The following is a 15,949-nucleotide window of genomic DNA, read 5'->3' as shown; positions in this document are numbered from 1 at the left end:
CCTTTTCCTTCTCCTCCTCCTCCTCTCCTCCTGTCCATTTCTTCTCTCATGCCCGATCCTGCTCATCCCATCTGATCCTCTCCTCATTCTGTTTTCTTCTTACCCTCCTCTTTGCCTCCACTTTTTTAAGCTAGCTTCCTCCTTTACCATTTTTTCTCCTATACATTTTTCCCCCTTTACTATTTTTCTCATCCTCCCTTTACTACCTTTTGCTGACTGAAGATTTTGAGGACCGAATCTAAAGCACTTATCTAAAGCAAGTGCTCTATTTTGCTTTGTTGCCTTTCTAATAATAACTGTAATGGGATTTTAAGAATAAAACACCCTCTGATTTAGAATCAAATAGATAACCTCTCAGAGCCAAAGACAGGAAGGCTTGTAAGAATACCAGAGTATCATGGAGCCTGCTATAGCAATGACCATAACCTTAACACAGACTTACAAAGGCTTATGCTATAATTCTTTTTTATGCTACCTAAGCTGAATCATTTATGAATTAATTATGTATTGTATAGTAGAGTAATAAAGACACTGCCCTTGTATGTTAAAATGTGGCCTTTTATAAGAGAATGCTGGTTAAGGCAGTATTTAAAATGATAAAAAATATTCTGTATATTATAAAAAATGTATCTAAAAACTATATGAGCAATGAAAACTTTAGATATTCATTCTCAACATCACACGTACTTCAATTAACAACTCTTTTACGCTTACAAGTCTTTGTGAAAAATCTCATGTAACCTCCTTAGAACTGCATTCTCCTGTCCACCTACTTCTGACCCCATAGCTACTAAAGAGCTTGCTTGAATGCAAACAGGAGGACATGAAGTAATCACAAGGCCAGTCCTAAACAAGTGACTAAAAAAGAATGTAGTTTCAGCAGGATGAAAGATATATCATCCAAAGACTGGCAAAGGAAGATATTTAAGCAAAGCATTGCAGGTCAAATGAAAACTCCTGTTCATGTGGAAACGGTAAATTCAAAACGTACCACCTTGGTCACTCAGAACCTGTAAATGTTTGCTAATGCTGAGAATAGGTCACAGCTGTCACCTATTACCTAGCCAGCCGTTTTCCTAAAAAGTCACAGGCTAGGAGAAAAATCATGATTATATCTAAACCAGGAAAAGTTTTGATTTCACAATTTTTGAAGGGTTTCTCAGACAGTGGGCAATGTTTAGAATACAAACTAACAAGAGCAAAATGCCAGTAAGCCGTGAGACATCCTGAGTTCTGAACCTTTGTGAGAAGGGCCCCCATGATATTTAGAAGGCTATGTGGCCTTGGCAGGTTGTGTTATCTGAATTTGTTTTTCCTTTACTTCAGCTGAGTATTTGGAATAGATTGTCTCTGATCTCCATTAAATCTCAAAGCCTATGATCTTCCACAGTTTTGTGAAAGGTGCCCCATTTTCCAGAAATGGATGCACACGCATGCACACACACACCTCTGATACATTTTATCTCAGCAATTACTGAAAATGTTGAAAAAATGCTTCATATATAACTAGTTCATTGAACAATCCAAATGTGAAATGGTTTTGTTGTTGTTGTTGTTGTTGTTGTTTTAATTCTCTGGTTGCTTTTAAGTATAACAATTCACTACTCCTCTTTCCTCCCTCTGGCAGGACCCCCCCTCCCTCTTCTTCTTACTGCTACAGTGAAGACTGAGGAGGTTGAAAGGGAAATGAGTCTTGATCCTGCACTTATTCCTTAGCTATTGCTGTTTCACTGGTCAAAACTGATGACCCAGTGCCCTTCACATAGCTGTCATCCTTTTGCTGGCCCTCAGGCAGGTACATGCATGAGTCTTTATGGGAGCCCTGAAGGTCCACTCCATGTACATCCTATTGAAGAGGTAGATCTACTCTCACTTAATGTTTCCTATGTCTTTCAACTCCTGCTCTTGGTGGATTAGACATTTGCTCTTGGAGTTCTCTTGCATGGTGGGCAGGCCTCTTGAGCTAAATACCAGCAAGGTGATTCAAGCTAAGTTAATTCCCATAGTGTTTATTTAAGTCTCCATAAACACAAGTATCCTTTTTCACTTTTCTTTGTGCCCTTTCATCTCCTCCTTTAATGATCTTCTTTCCTCTCATTTCCCTTGCTCAGATAAGCACAATAGGCAGAAAAACAAGATTACTGTGTAAGTAGATGCCCAACCAGTTGTTATGGTCTTCCTTAATCTACACAAATAATTTTTTTGGAATTCAACATTTGGCTTTATGGGAAGGAAATTTACCATAATAAAAGCATGAAAAAGCCACAGCACTCACTCGTAGACCCACATGTCCTATTTGGATCCTTTTTTTCTTTTTTTTTTGCTGTGCTAATTCCATACTATTTTATGATACCAACTGGGAAGTTAATAGATGAAGAAGTATTGTTTTGCTGTTTTATTGCTGTTGATGGGGGGGGTGCTGTGTGTGTGTGTGTGTGTGTGTGTGTGTGTGTATGTTTGCCATCCTGAGATGCTACTAGTAACAATTTTTTTCTGCTCTCTTTAGGATACTCTCAGGCTACCTCTCCCTAGGATTTTGTCAAAGTGGCCAATTTAGGTCAATCAGAAAAAGCTCACTTATCATTCTGTTACTCCACATTAATGTGCAGGTTATTTGTTTGGGAGATTATTTTGTACAGTTACCTTGGAGAAATTTATTCCTGATATTTATTCTTTGAAGAATAAGGACTATATTGAGTAGAAAAATCTATGAAGAAATGAACAGCACGACTATAAAAAAGGCAGGATGCAGCTCAGTTTCTCAACACTAGAACCAGTGAAGAAGTTACCTATGGAATTTTTATTTCATCTTTTCTCTCTCTTATCTGTATATTAACAAAAGTGACCTTTCCTACAGAGTAACTTTCTTTACATATTGGGAAATGTGGCCAACAAAACCCTAGAGGAAAGGCCTAGTTTTCCCAAATTTTATAAGAATTTTATTTTGTTAATTATGGACAGTGAAGTAGCATTATATAAAAATACAAAAATACCCATAAAAGTAATGTATATGGACTAACTCAAATGTTCATCAAATGATGGATGAATAAATAAAATATCTTACAAGCATACAACAGAATATTTTTTGGCAATGAAAGGGAAAGAAGTACTGAAGTATGCTACAACATAGATGAACCTTGAAAACATTATTTTAAATGAAAAAGCTCATCAGAAAAAATCACATTTATATTTATATTCATATGATTTAAATTTATATAAAATTTCCACAATAGACAAATTTATAGTGATATGAAGTAGATTAGTGGTTGCCTAGAGGTTTTGGGGGAGGACAAAAACATTTTAAAATTAGATTGTAATTCAAATTAGATTAAAATTCACAGTCCTGTGAATTTATAGAATAAAATGCAATTCACCTTAAATAGGTGAATCCTATGGTACATGAATTACATGTCAATTAATCTGTTTAAAAAATGACAAATATATCTGGAGTTCCCAGGAAATTAAACAGTTAGTCTTAAAGGTATCTTCACCACTACAACAAATACAAAGAGAAAAGATTTAACAAACAATATATAATGAAAAGATATACAAAGTAAATGTCAAATTATTCATCCACAAGAACTAAGCACATAAATGCTTAAAGAAACCTGAAAAAAACAGAATAATTGAAGCCAAATGGAATCAGTCAGTTAAGGATTTATAAGTTATGTCAATATCTTATTCATTTATTGAAGAAGGCAGCACATATGCACGTCTAAGAAATCGAATGATCATACATCCATCTTAGTTAGCCTGGATTATTCCCAATTTATGCTGGCAATCTTGGCATTCTAGTTTAGATTTACCTTGGATTTTTTTCATTTTTTACTGAATATTATAACTAAATGATGCTCTAAAATAAGATGAGATGGTTTTCTTAGACTTCTACTTGTATTTTCAGCTTCTGCATTAGCTTTCTGTAGTAGTGAATGGGACACACGTACAGAGGACACATTTTTTTCATTTTAATAAGTGAATAAATGTGAACGACAGCCAGTGACACCCTGTCTCTCTTTTTCCAATCTTTCCTATCCTCTGCCTTTCAAGACAACAACTTGAAGGCACTTGATGATAAGCCAAGTATACAGAGAACAGGTGTTTGTGCTGGGTGCTGAGTACAAGGAGGTGAAAGGAGTATTAGACACTGTTACCTTATTGGCTCCTAGGCATACAATGTGGTTTTCTTGTCTTCGCTACCTGAAAGATGCATGAAGGATACCGGGTCACCAGCCTACATGGTCTGAGGGGGATGTGGCTAAATATAGGTTAAGTATATTTGAAATATGTATAAAAATAGAGGTATGTGAACCCATAGAGTGGTCTGGATTGCTTTTAGCATTTAGTGTAAAACTATAGTTACTTGATTATTTTATTTTATGGTAATACATTTTTATTTTTCAATAAAGTCATTTAGTAGCAATAAATAGTTTATACATAGTGAGCAATTTACTTATTTTTTCTTAGTACTCAAGTTTTTATTTTAATTTTATAATTTATATAATTTTTCAAATGTTTAATTTCTCTCATGGATATTTTTATATTTTAATTTTTTTGTATTAAAGATTTTTAATGCTTTTGGTTTTTATTCCCTCTTTTCAATAAGTTCTGCCCAAGGAAGTTTTACAAATCCATTCTTGTTAGAACTGAGTGGTTGGGGGAAGCATAGATCCAGGCGTGAGCCAACCCAGCTTAGCAGGTGTGTCTGGTTTCAGAAGAGATGTTACCAATGTCTATAGAGATTTGCTCTAGACAAAGAATGTTCTTTACAACTAAAATATTCCATTCTTCTAAGTCATTCTGTCTCAGTGAATGCCAGAACCATGCAAAAGTTATGTTCTGGATTTCTGTATCTCAGAGAAGTAATATGCCTGTGTAAATTTTAGAAACTGTTATTAACATTTACGATCCACCAGATGAGTAGTACTCCATGGTAAATACACACACACATGCACCCTGCATTTTCTTAACTCATTCATGAATTGATGAACACTTAGATTGATTCCAGATCTTTGCAATTGTGAATTATGCCACAATAAACATTCGAGTGCAGGTGTCTTTTTGATAAAATGACTTCTTTTCCTGTGGGCAGATACCCAGTAGGGAGATTTCTGGATCAAGTGGTAGGTCTACATTTATTTCTTTGAGGACTCTCCATAATGTTTTCCATAGAGGTTGTACTAATTTGCAGTCCCACCAACAGTGTGTAAGTGTCCCTTTCTCTCTGCATCCATGCCAGCATCTATTGTTTTGGGGCTTTTTAATAAATGCCATTCTTACTGGGGCAAGGTGATATCTGATAGTAGTTTTAATTTGTATTATCCTGATGATTAGTGATGTTGAGCCTTTCTTCATATGCTTTGTGGCCATTAAGAAGATTCTTATCTGAAAATGACTGACCACAAGCAGTTGCAGAGGACTGTGTCTGCATATCACTCTGAGAAAAATAACTTTATTTAGAGCAAATGATTCTAATTCACAATTAATTTCTTTCATATTTAATTTTTTCTCATGTATTCAAAAAGTGAAGCAAAAGACATATTTCCTCTATTTGTAGAACATTGCATAAGTTAAATGATGCAAGTTTTATAAAAAGTATCATTAGTTACTTCAAATAGAAAGCCATCTAATCAGAATAATGATTTTTTATATGATTTATCAAATCAAAGTTGAGCTTCTGCAAAAAATTTGAAATATTTGATAGCTTTCTGACTATATAAATTTAGATCAATATTCATTGTTTAAAATAAAATTATTTTTGTGTGATGAAAATAAAAAGTTTTACACTGAGAAAACTATAAAGTAGAGGTATTCTTTTAATTGGTTGTGGTACACAAATACTTTACAAGAGTGTTCAAGCAAGCTGCACTATTCTAACTATCTAAATAGAAACCATAGTTGACAAAACTGTTTTTACATATACTCAGATAAACTAACTATACATTTTTCTTATGACATTGATGTTGAATAAAAAATAATACCTCATTCTGGTAACAAGGACTTCCTTTGCTGCTCAACAATAACTTTGATTTTAGATATATTTGAGCCTACTAGGAACTACTTCATAAATCAAACCAAGTTTCCCATATTTTCTCTATTGAACTATATTGTAAAATTTTCACTGCATTTTTGTGAAAATCATTTGGAAATACTTGAAGTATTCAATGAATTGAATGTCCCAAATCTTTAGCTTTTAATGCTTTTAGTAAATCAAGTTATTGAAAACAGCATGCAAACAGGAACATATTAAATTATATTCATACAAAACCCAGGAAAAATGAAAAAAAAGTTAAGAACTAAGTATTCAAAGTTTATTTTAGAATTGTGTGCTTGTGCTTTGAAATATTTATATTTGTAGAAAGAATATTTTGATAAGGCTTTTGTTTACATTGAATAAATTTATATTCTATTCAGATACAGAATGAAATTGAAAAAGTCTAAGGTTTTGCAATATTTATATTTGATGAAATAGTGGAAGGAATCATAAATAGATATAACTTTCTTGACAAGTTTTATCACATAAAATCAATTCTCAAATAAAGGGACTCAGGAAGGCAGTGATGAGAATGAGAGTTAAAAATAATTAGACTGATACATGTTCACTTTTCAGTCAAAATGTAGAATTGAGAATATCCTCCGTTTAGCATAATTTATTATCAAATAAGTCAGTAGAATGAGTCACTGATTTCAAATGTACATGTTAATTGTAGAGTTCAACCGTAAAAAGATACCAGAATAATTTTTTGGAAAAAATTACAATATTGAAAACAATATTTCATCAGAAAATACTAGTGACACAATATTAGAGAAAAATGTAGCTTAAGAAATAGATTAATAAATATACATATGCATTGAAAATAATTTTTCAGCTTCTCTTAACATTCAGGTAATCAATATACATAAAGTTTAAGTTTTGTTTTAATTCATGCTGATTTATTTTTTTAATCTTTTAGAAAAATTTCTTGAAAATAATTTTAGCATAGTTTACAAGTCTATTGATAAATCAGTTTTCAAAAATAATTAACAAGCATTTAAATCAACAAACATATTAAAATGATATACATTTCATTAATTTTGTTATGATTTAACATCTCAAAACTATCCCAATGTCATAGACAAAAATTGTTAGATAACAGACCACCCTAAAACTTAGTGGCTTCAGCAGCAACTTATTATTATTTCTCATAGTTTTTTGGTTGCTGATTGAATTCAGCTGGCTTATTGCATGAGGTCTGCCACACAGTTGCAGTGAAATTCTAGCTGAGGCTACAATATGAAGACTTAGGCTGGACATCTAAGATGACTCATTCACAGAGTTGGTTGTTGATTTTGGCTATTAGCTGGGTGCTCAAACTGGGCTATTAACTGGAGTATATACATGTCTCTTCTCCACATGGTTAGGTCTTCTTAAAGCATAAAAATTAATGAAGAAGACCCCAAAGACAATCACAAAAACAACAAAAATAAATAAACGGGACAGGATTAAATTAAAAAGCTTCTGCACAGCCATGGAAACTATCATTAGAGAAAATAGACAACCTACAGAATGGGAGAAAATATTCTCATGCTACACATCCTATAAAAGGCTGATAACTAGAATCTGTATAAACCTCAGGAAAATCAACCAGAAAAAATCAAATAATCCCATTAAAAAGTGGGCAAAAGACAGGAACAGAAACTTTTTCAAAACAAGATAGACTAATGGCCAAGAAACATATGAAAAAATGCTCATGATCTCTAATCATCAGGGAAGTGTGAATCAAAACCACAATGAGACATCACTTATCTGTAGTGAAAATGCCATTTATCAAAAAGTCCCAAAACAATAAATGTTGGTGTGGATATGGTGAGTTAGGAACATTCATACACTGGTGGTGGGACTGCAGACTAGTATACCCTCTATGGAAAATAATGTGGAGATTCTTCGAAGAGCTAAACATAGCACTACCATTTGATCCATCAATCCCATTACTGGGCATCTACTCAAAGGAAAAAAAAGACATTCTATAAAAAAGACATCTGCACTAGAATGTTTATAGCAGCACAATTCACAATTGCAAAGATGTGGAAACAACCTAAGTCCCCATCAATACATGAGTGGATTAATTAAATGTGGTATATGTATACCATGGAGTACTACTCAGCCACAAAAGACAATGGTGATCTAGCACCTCTTGTATTACCCCAGATAGAGCTGGAACCCATTCTGCTAAGTGAAGTATCCCAAGAATGGAAAAACAAGCACCACATGTACTTACCATCAAACTGGTATCAATTGATCAACACTTATGTGTACATATGGTAGTAACATTCATTGGGTGTCCGGCAGGTGATGGGGCGGGGGAGGAGGAGATGAGTATATTCACACCTAATGGGTGCAGTGTGCACTGTCTGGAATAGGCACCCTTTTAGCTCTGACTCAGGCAGGGCAAAGGCACTATACGTAACCTAAACATTTGTACCCCTGCAATATTGTGAAATGAAAAAAAAGCATGGCATCTGGGTGCTAAAATAATTCCAAATATATGTGTTCCAAGAGACCCAGGTGAAAGCTGTAAGGATTCTTATAAACAACCACCATTTATACCATATATTCTTGGTAAAAATCATGTCATAAGACTATCCCAGATTCAAGGGAAAAGACTACACAGGGCATGAATATTGCTGTTCATTGGGGATTCAGATTTGGACACTGGCTATCACATAGTTTGGATACAAGTTATATGTCCACACTGGTTAAAAGAGAAGAACTAAAGAGTGGCTCCAAGGTAAAAAATATGAATAGAAGTTCAGAATTAGTGACAAGGGATTTTTTAAAGTGGAAGGGATTTTGTTGGTTGGTGGGTTAGTTGGTTTTGCTTTGCTTTGCTTGCTTAGATTAGGGTCTAAGGTGGGATTGTTGTGTTAGTGCTGGAACCCAAATGATAGAGGTCTGGCTATGAGATATAAAACTAAGTATTTTAACTGTGTGAAAAGCAACTCAATTATTCTGCAAGTTTCTGATAAGGGAGCCATACTATTGGTAATACTAATTAAATAAACCAAATCTGTTTTACTCTATCATATAAAATTTGTTAATTTCATAACCTATCTATATTTTAATGTACCTGAGCTTATATAATAAACTATTTTATGTCCTTCCTACATAAGACAAAAGAGATTTATATACATGCCAAAGTGAATTAGTAAATATATATTCGTATGGCAAAACATTCTGTGTGTGCAAGCTGTTTTTAGAGTATGCCAGAAACTGGATTTGAAAATAGAAAGCCCTCAGAAGAAGACCAGTAGAGTACTTGAGATTACTCCAGTCATCCAGGAGGTGCTGTTGAATGGGCAGTTGCTGGTGAAGGTCAAGATGGGAGGTGTAAAATTAAAATATCAGAATGTATTATAATGTCAAGACAAAAGACTAGACAAAATAATATAGGGAGATGATGTATATAGAGAATAAAGGAAACTAAAATGTTTTATTTTAGTTGAGCAATGAAGACTTAAAAGGACCAAGTGATAAAGACATAGAAAAACTAGGAAGAATTTCAAGAAAAGAGGATTTAGTAACTATTTCCAGTATTGCTGATATTTCAAATAAGGACCTCAAAATGACCATTGTATTTAGCATTGTTGATGTTACTATCAACAATGACAATAGCTGGTTTAGTTGTGTAGAAGAGGCAAAATGCTTGTATCATGTGTTAAAGAAAGAATGAGAGTATAGAGATGAGAAAAAAATACATGATTGTAAGAACTTTTTTTGGTCAATGTCAGTAATTTTAATACAAATTGATATATTTTCAAATACTGCCAATTTCTAATCTTTTTATATTGCTTGCAAAAACATTTCATTCATTAATTTTTTTAAGTCATTCATTTGAAAACACATATTCTTGAATGCCACATATAACATTACCTGGAAGCAATGTATTTTAAGAATTACAGACATACTTGTTCAAAAAAATGTCTTCTTGATAAAAATAGCACCAACAGCAAATCCTACAACCTGTTTTAATCACAATACATGTGGCTGGCATAGATATTCATGAACATTTAAGGGAAGTATTTAATGGAATTGTTAAAATTGTTACGTATATTAAGAATGTGATTGTAAGATCTTTAGAGAAATTTTTTGAAGATGGAAGAGATAACTAGGATATTTCTGGATGAAAATTCAGTGTAAACAGATTTTAAAAAAAAATATCATGTTATCATATATTTATATGATAATAGAAATGAATCAATAGTGAATAGTATTGAGTCTTTGATTTGACTCTCAGCCTGACTTTTATTGATATATAGGAATGCTACTGATTGGTGTACATTGATTTTGTAATCTGACACTTTGCTGAATTTATTCATCCATTGTAGAAGTCTCTTGGTGGAATCTTTGGGGTTTTCTAGATATAACGTCATATCATCCACAAAAATCAATGGTTTCCCTCTTCTTTCCCAATTTGGATACCCTTAATTTCTTTCCCTTGTCTGATTGCTCTGGCTAGGACTTCCCTCACTATGTTGAAAAGAAGTGGTGATAGTGAGCATTCTCGTCTTATTCCAGTTCTTAGTGGAAATGCTTTCAACAACTAGGAATATACTTAACCAAGGAGTTGAAAGATCTATACAAAGAGGACTACAAAACAATGAGGAAAGAAATAGCAGATAATACAAACAAGTGGAAAAACATATCATGCCTATGAATTGGTAGAATCAACATTGCTAAAATGTCCATACTACTCAAAGTGATTTATAGATTTAATGCACTCTCCATTAAGATAAAAACATCATATTTCATAGATCTAGAAAAAATAATTCTACACTTTGTTTGGAACCAGAAAAGAGCCCAAATAGCCAAAGCAATCTTAAGCAAAAGGAACAAATCAGGAGGCATCACATTGCCATATTTTAAACTGTACAACAAGGCTACTGTGCCAAAATAGCATGGTATTGAACAAAAATAGAGACATAGACCAATGGAACAGAACAGAAAACCTATATATAAGAATATCCACATATAGCCAAATGATCTTTGACAAAGCAGATAACAATATACACTCTGGAAAAGAATCTCTATTCAATAAATGGTGCTGGGAAAATTGAATAATCATATGCAGAAGAATGAAACAGGATCCATATCTCTCACCACTCCCCAAAATTGATTCAAAATAGATAAAGGACTTAAATTTAAGGCATGAAACCATAGAATTGTAGAAGAAAATATTAGAAAAACTCTTCTAGATATTGGCCTAGACAAAGAATATATGAAGAAAATCCAATGGCAATCTCAGCAACAACAGAAATAAATAAATATGACTTGATTAAACTGGAAAGCTTCTGCACAGCCAAAGAAATGATGAACAGAGCAAAAAGATAACTTACAGAATGGAAGAAAATATTCACAAGGTATACAACCGATAAAGGACTTATAACCAGAATCTACAAAGAACTCAAGCAAATCAGCAAGAAAAAAATCAAACAACCTGTTTAAAAAGAGGGCAAAAGACATGAACACAAGATTCTCAAAAGATGATGACAAATGGCCAATAAACATATGAAAAAATGCTCAGTGTCACTAATTATCAGGGAAATGCAAATTAAAACCACAATGTGGTATCACCTTACCCCAGTCAGAATGACTTTTATTAAAAAGCCCAAAAACAATAGATGATGGCATGGATGCAGAGAGAAAGGCATGCTTATATAATGTTGGCAGGACTTCAAATTAGTACAGCCTCTATGGAAAACATTATGGAGAGTCCTCAAAGAAATAAAAGTAGACCTACCATTCAAACCAGTAATACCAGTACTGGGTATTTACCCAATGGAAAAGAAGTCATTTTATCAAAAAGACACCTGCACTCAAGTGTTTATTGTGGCATAATTCACAATTGCAAAGATGTGGAATCAACCCAAATGACCATCAATTCGTGAATGGATTAACAAAATGTGGTATATGTATACCACAAAATACTACTCAGCCATGAAAAAAGATGACTTAATGCCTTTTGCAACAATTTTAATGGAACTGGAGACCATTCTACTAAGTGAAGTATCTAAAGAATGGAAAAACAAACACCGCATGTACTTGCTATTAAATTGGAACTAACTGATGAGCACTCATGTGCATAGAGAAAAATAAAACACAATGGAAATCAAGCAGTAGGAATGAGGGAGGAGGGAATGGGCAAAAACCTACCTAAAGGGTACAATTACCATACCTGGGTATCAGGTACAATTTTAATCCTGACTTAAGCATTACAAAAGCAATCCATGTAACCCAAAACATCTGTACCCCTGTAATACTTTGAAATAATAAAAAAAAAAAAAGGAAAAAAAGAAATGATTCAATGGATAGGGAATCATTTCATATTGCAGAAGAGAGAGGAACATTTGCTAGCGTATGGTCCTTGGGTAGATGAACAGAAAATCTGTTCTTATCCTTTCAGTTTTCTCAGTGAAATAGGAAGCCAGGTCATAAGATGAATTAAGGTGGAGGAAGAGATTTGGACAGTTAAGAAAAAAAAGGTATAGAATGTCATCTCAAAAAGTTACCCAGAGACTTTTGGACTAAAACAATACAGGAGTTTGACAGATTTGTCATCTTATGAATAGTAAAATGAACATTTGGAGGAAATATAAAAACTTTCCTAGGCCAATACTATCCTATGATACAAGGTAGTAATAATTAATTATGTATTCCTGAGACAGTGTCCTAATGGTACCTAGTTCTGTGATACAATATAATAATAAAATAAAAATAACAATGAGAAAAGGCATAGTGCTAGTTATACATTAGGTCCTAATGTAAGTGTTCTATGTAATCTTCAAAAACCCCTACAAAAGTAGTTACCATTACAATCACCATTTCACAGCTGAGGCTTTGCATTGAGTTTATATAACTTGCAAATGACAAAAGCAGGAGTTGACTTAGATATACAAGTTTAAGGCATTTGTTCCTTTTCACTATGTTGACCTCATATAAATTGGAATAAACAGATACAATTATATTCTGACACATTTAAACACAGTGTTTAACAGATTTATCTTAAATTGAGAGTCACTAAACACAAAACACAGGAATCAGACCTAAAGGTCTAGGAGTTTTTTTTTTTTAACCCATATCAAACTTTCAGTAATGAATCCTGTCTATTCTCTTAGCATAGCCATTGAAATTTTCTTCTGTTCTATTTATGTTAAAATCGTTTAGTTCAATCAAAGCTATTCCATAATTAGCTCTGTTTATTGACTTTGGAAAAAAAAAATTCACTCTTAGTGAAAAAAACATATATCATAAAAACATTTAATCTAATCTTATAAAATATAGAAAACAGATTTAAAATAAATATAACAATAACATGTTAAGATGGTAAAAAGTAATAAAAACAAACAATACAGGCAAACAGTGTCTTATTGCATATTTACAAATTCACATGACAGTCTATTCAGCTATATATCTACTACTTATTTCACTCTTCCTTAAGTTATTTTTCTCTTATCAGTCTTACTGCTAAGGTCTGACAGTCAATGTACACCTGTAAATCATTGCATGGTTATGGTAAGGCGCTGAATAGCATCATTCTTCTTCTCAGCTCCCAGCCACGAGAGTCATTAATAACCTGAGAATTTTGGAGGTTATTCCTCACCATACAAGATAGTAATGTGAAGATGTAAATGGGCAGTCTTAAAAAGTTTGCCATGTCTTTTACTGTTAGCATTAATTTTTCATATAGGCCAAATTAATATTAAAATGTTTTTAAGATTTGGAGGCATATGATTTGGAAAATACAATAGACATTTTATTCATGAATGTAGCAACAATTCATGAAACCCTAAAACCTCCTATGACAGCCAAGAAAGCTATCCTTAGAACAAACTGCTCCAAAGAAAATTCATCTGTTCTATGCTAAAAATGGTGAGATTCTAATGAGAATGTATCTGCTGATCAAAAACTTATTTCTACCATTATCTAAGCACCATATGGCATAGCATTCACAATAATTTTAACATTTGTATTACCACAGTGAAGCCAGCTTACCTTCAATTCTTAGTAAAGGTAAAAGAAAATTCTCAAATCTACCCACACAGGGTAAATATTGAAATAAGGACTCTTTGTACCATTACCACTGTTTGTGCTCCCCTACTAGAATATATTTTTTTATGCACAGCAGGTAAAGTAAGAATTAGGGCATCAGCATCAGTGGCATGAAGTTTTGTTTATCCTAGAGGAGCTAAATGTAATAACAAAAATATTGAAGCTAATTTTTGTATTATGCATTCAGAATTGTTCTCATAAATGGACTGTTGCTGTCTATATTGGAAGCATGACTGAATTACATTATTTCACACAAACACTATGCTGTAGAAGCCAATCTTCACATTTAATATTTCTGGAAATTCAATAAGCCAAAGAACTAAGTGATTTTGACATCTGTTATTTAAAGTCTTTACTGATGTGCAAAAGAGAAAACAGAATTATTTAAAAGTAATAACTGTTAATAAAATATACTGCACATTGGAAGACATGATAACACTTGAATCCAGACACCCTTTGAAGAGATGAGTTATGTTGCAGATGGCGCCCATCCACAAGACTCTTCTGTTTATGGTGCTGCAGGTGGTTGACTAGGACACGGGAATAGGGGTGGAAAGGTTAGAGCTCTATAATTCTCTCAACAGTAAGTTCAGTAAAGTTAAATCAAGTTCCCAGCCTTCCTTCCTTATCAGTAGTGCCATCTAAAGTGACATGGAAAGTTTCATTTTGATGAGTATTAAATTTAGTGCATGATGTCAGTTTTTCTTAATTTAGCATACTAGTCCAAAGAAAATAGCTGCATTATTCACAGTTAAAATAGAAATACAGTTTGGAATAGTGGATAAGACTGAAATATGCAATTTAATGCACTGATACAAATTTAATGACAACCACCTATAGACATTTATCTTAAAAGAAGAACAACTTACATAATTAGCTTGATGATGAAAAATAAATTAAAATTAGAGTGTGGATTAGTCAAGATACACCAGATAACAACCAACTTCAAATCTCAGTGGCTTGCAATAAAAAAAGTTTATTTTTGATTATTCTAGATGTTAAGATACATGTTTACAAGATACAGTCTTCCTTTTAGAGTCAGCCAAGATCCAGGAAGGCAAAAGCCTCACTATCTTAAGATGTTGCCTTCTCAATATATGTCTCTATAATTGTCAACACAGAGAAAGGGAGCATTTGAGAGCCTTGCATCAGCACTTATGCACTTCAGCCCAGATATCTCACACTCCCCTTCTGGTCATATTTTAATAGCAAAACACATAATATGCCCATGTCTAACTTCATCAATCCGGGTAAGTGAAATTTTTTCATGCACCTGGAAGAAGAACAGAACCTGAAATGTTAGTGACCAGCAGCAATGTTAGCACAGGTGAAAATCTCAACACAGAGTGATAAAGCAGCAACGTCCATGCTATGGCATAATAATATATATGATTTTTCATTATCTTTTTCTGAAAAGCCTCTAAAATGCCTTCCTAAAGGCATGTTCACCATGCTAGAACATACAGGAAAAATTTGAGAATATGGATAAAGAAGGGAAAAAAGAATGATACAATTTGAGGGAAAATTGTGATCATTGAGACTTGAGATAAGTTTTGGAATACTAGGATATAAACAGTTGCTGATAGAAGAGGGAAAGAAATAGATAATGTCACTATTATAACTACACAACTTAATTATTGTAAATGAATTTTCCTAAATTTTACATAAGTTTTGAATTCTGTATATTGAACACATTTGCTCATCTATTTTTTTTTTCTTCCAGTGTCTTTAATGGAAATATTCAAAAACAGGAAGACAAAGTTAATAGGATGGTTTCATAGTCATTTTGGGACTGAAAGTCTAAAAGGATCTATTACTAAAATCTTTGTTATGACCTGTATATTTTATTCCCTTGCTCAATTAGGT

This window comes from Eulemur rufifrons, chromosome 15 (genome assembly GCF_041146395.1).
Source record: "Eulemur rufifrons isolate Redbay chromosome 15, OSU_ERuf_1, whole genome shotgun sequence".
In the NCBI taxonomy this organism is placed as follows: domain Eukaryota; kingdom Metazoa; phylum Chordata; class Mammalia; order Primates; family Lemuridae; genus Eulemur; species Eulemur rufifrons.
This window is presented reverse-complemented; position numbering follows the sequence as displayed.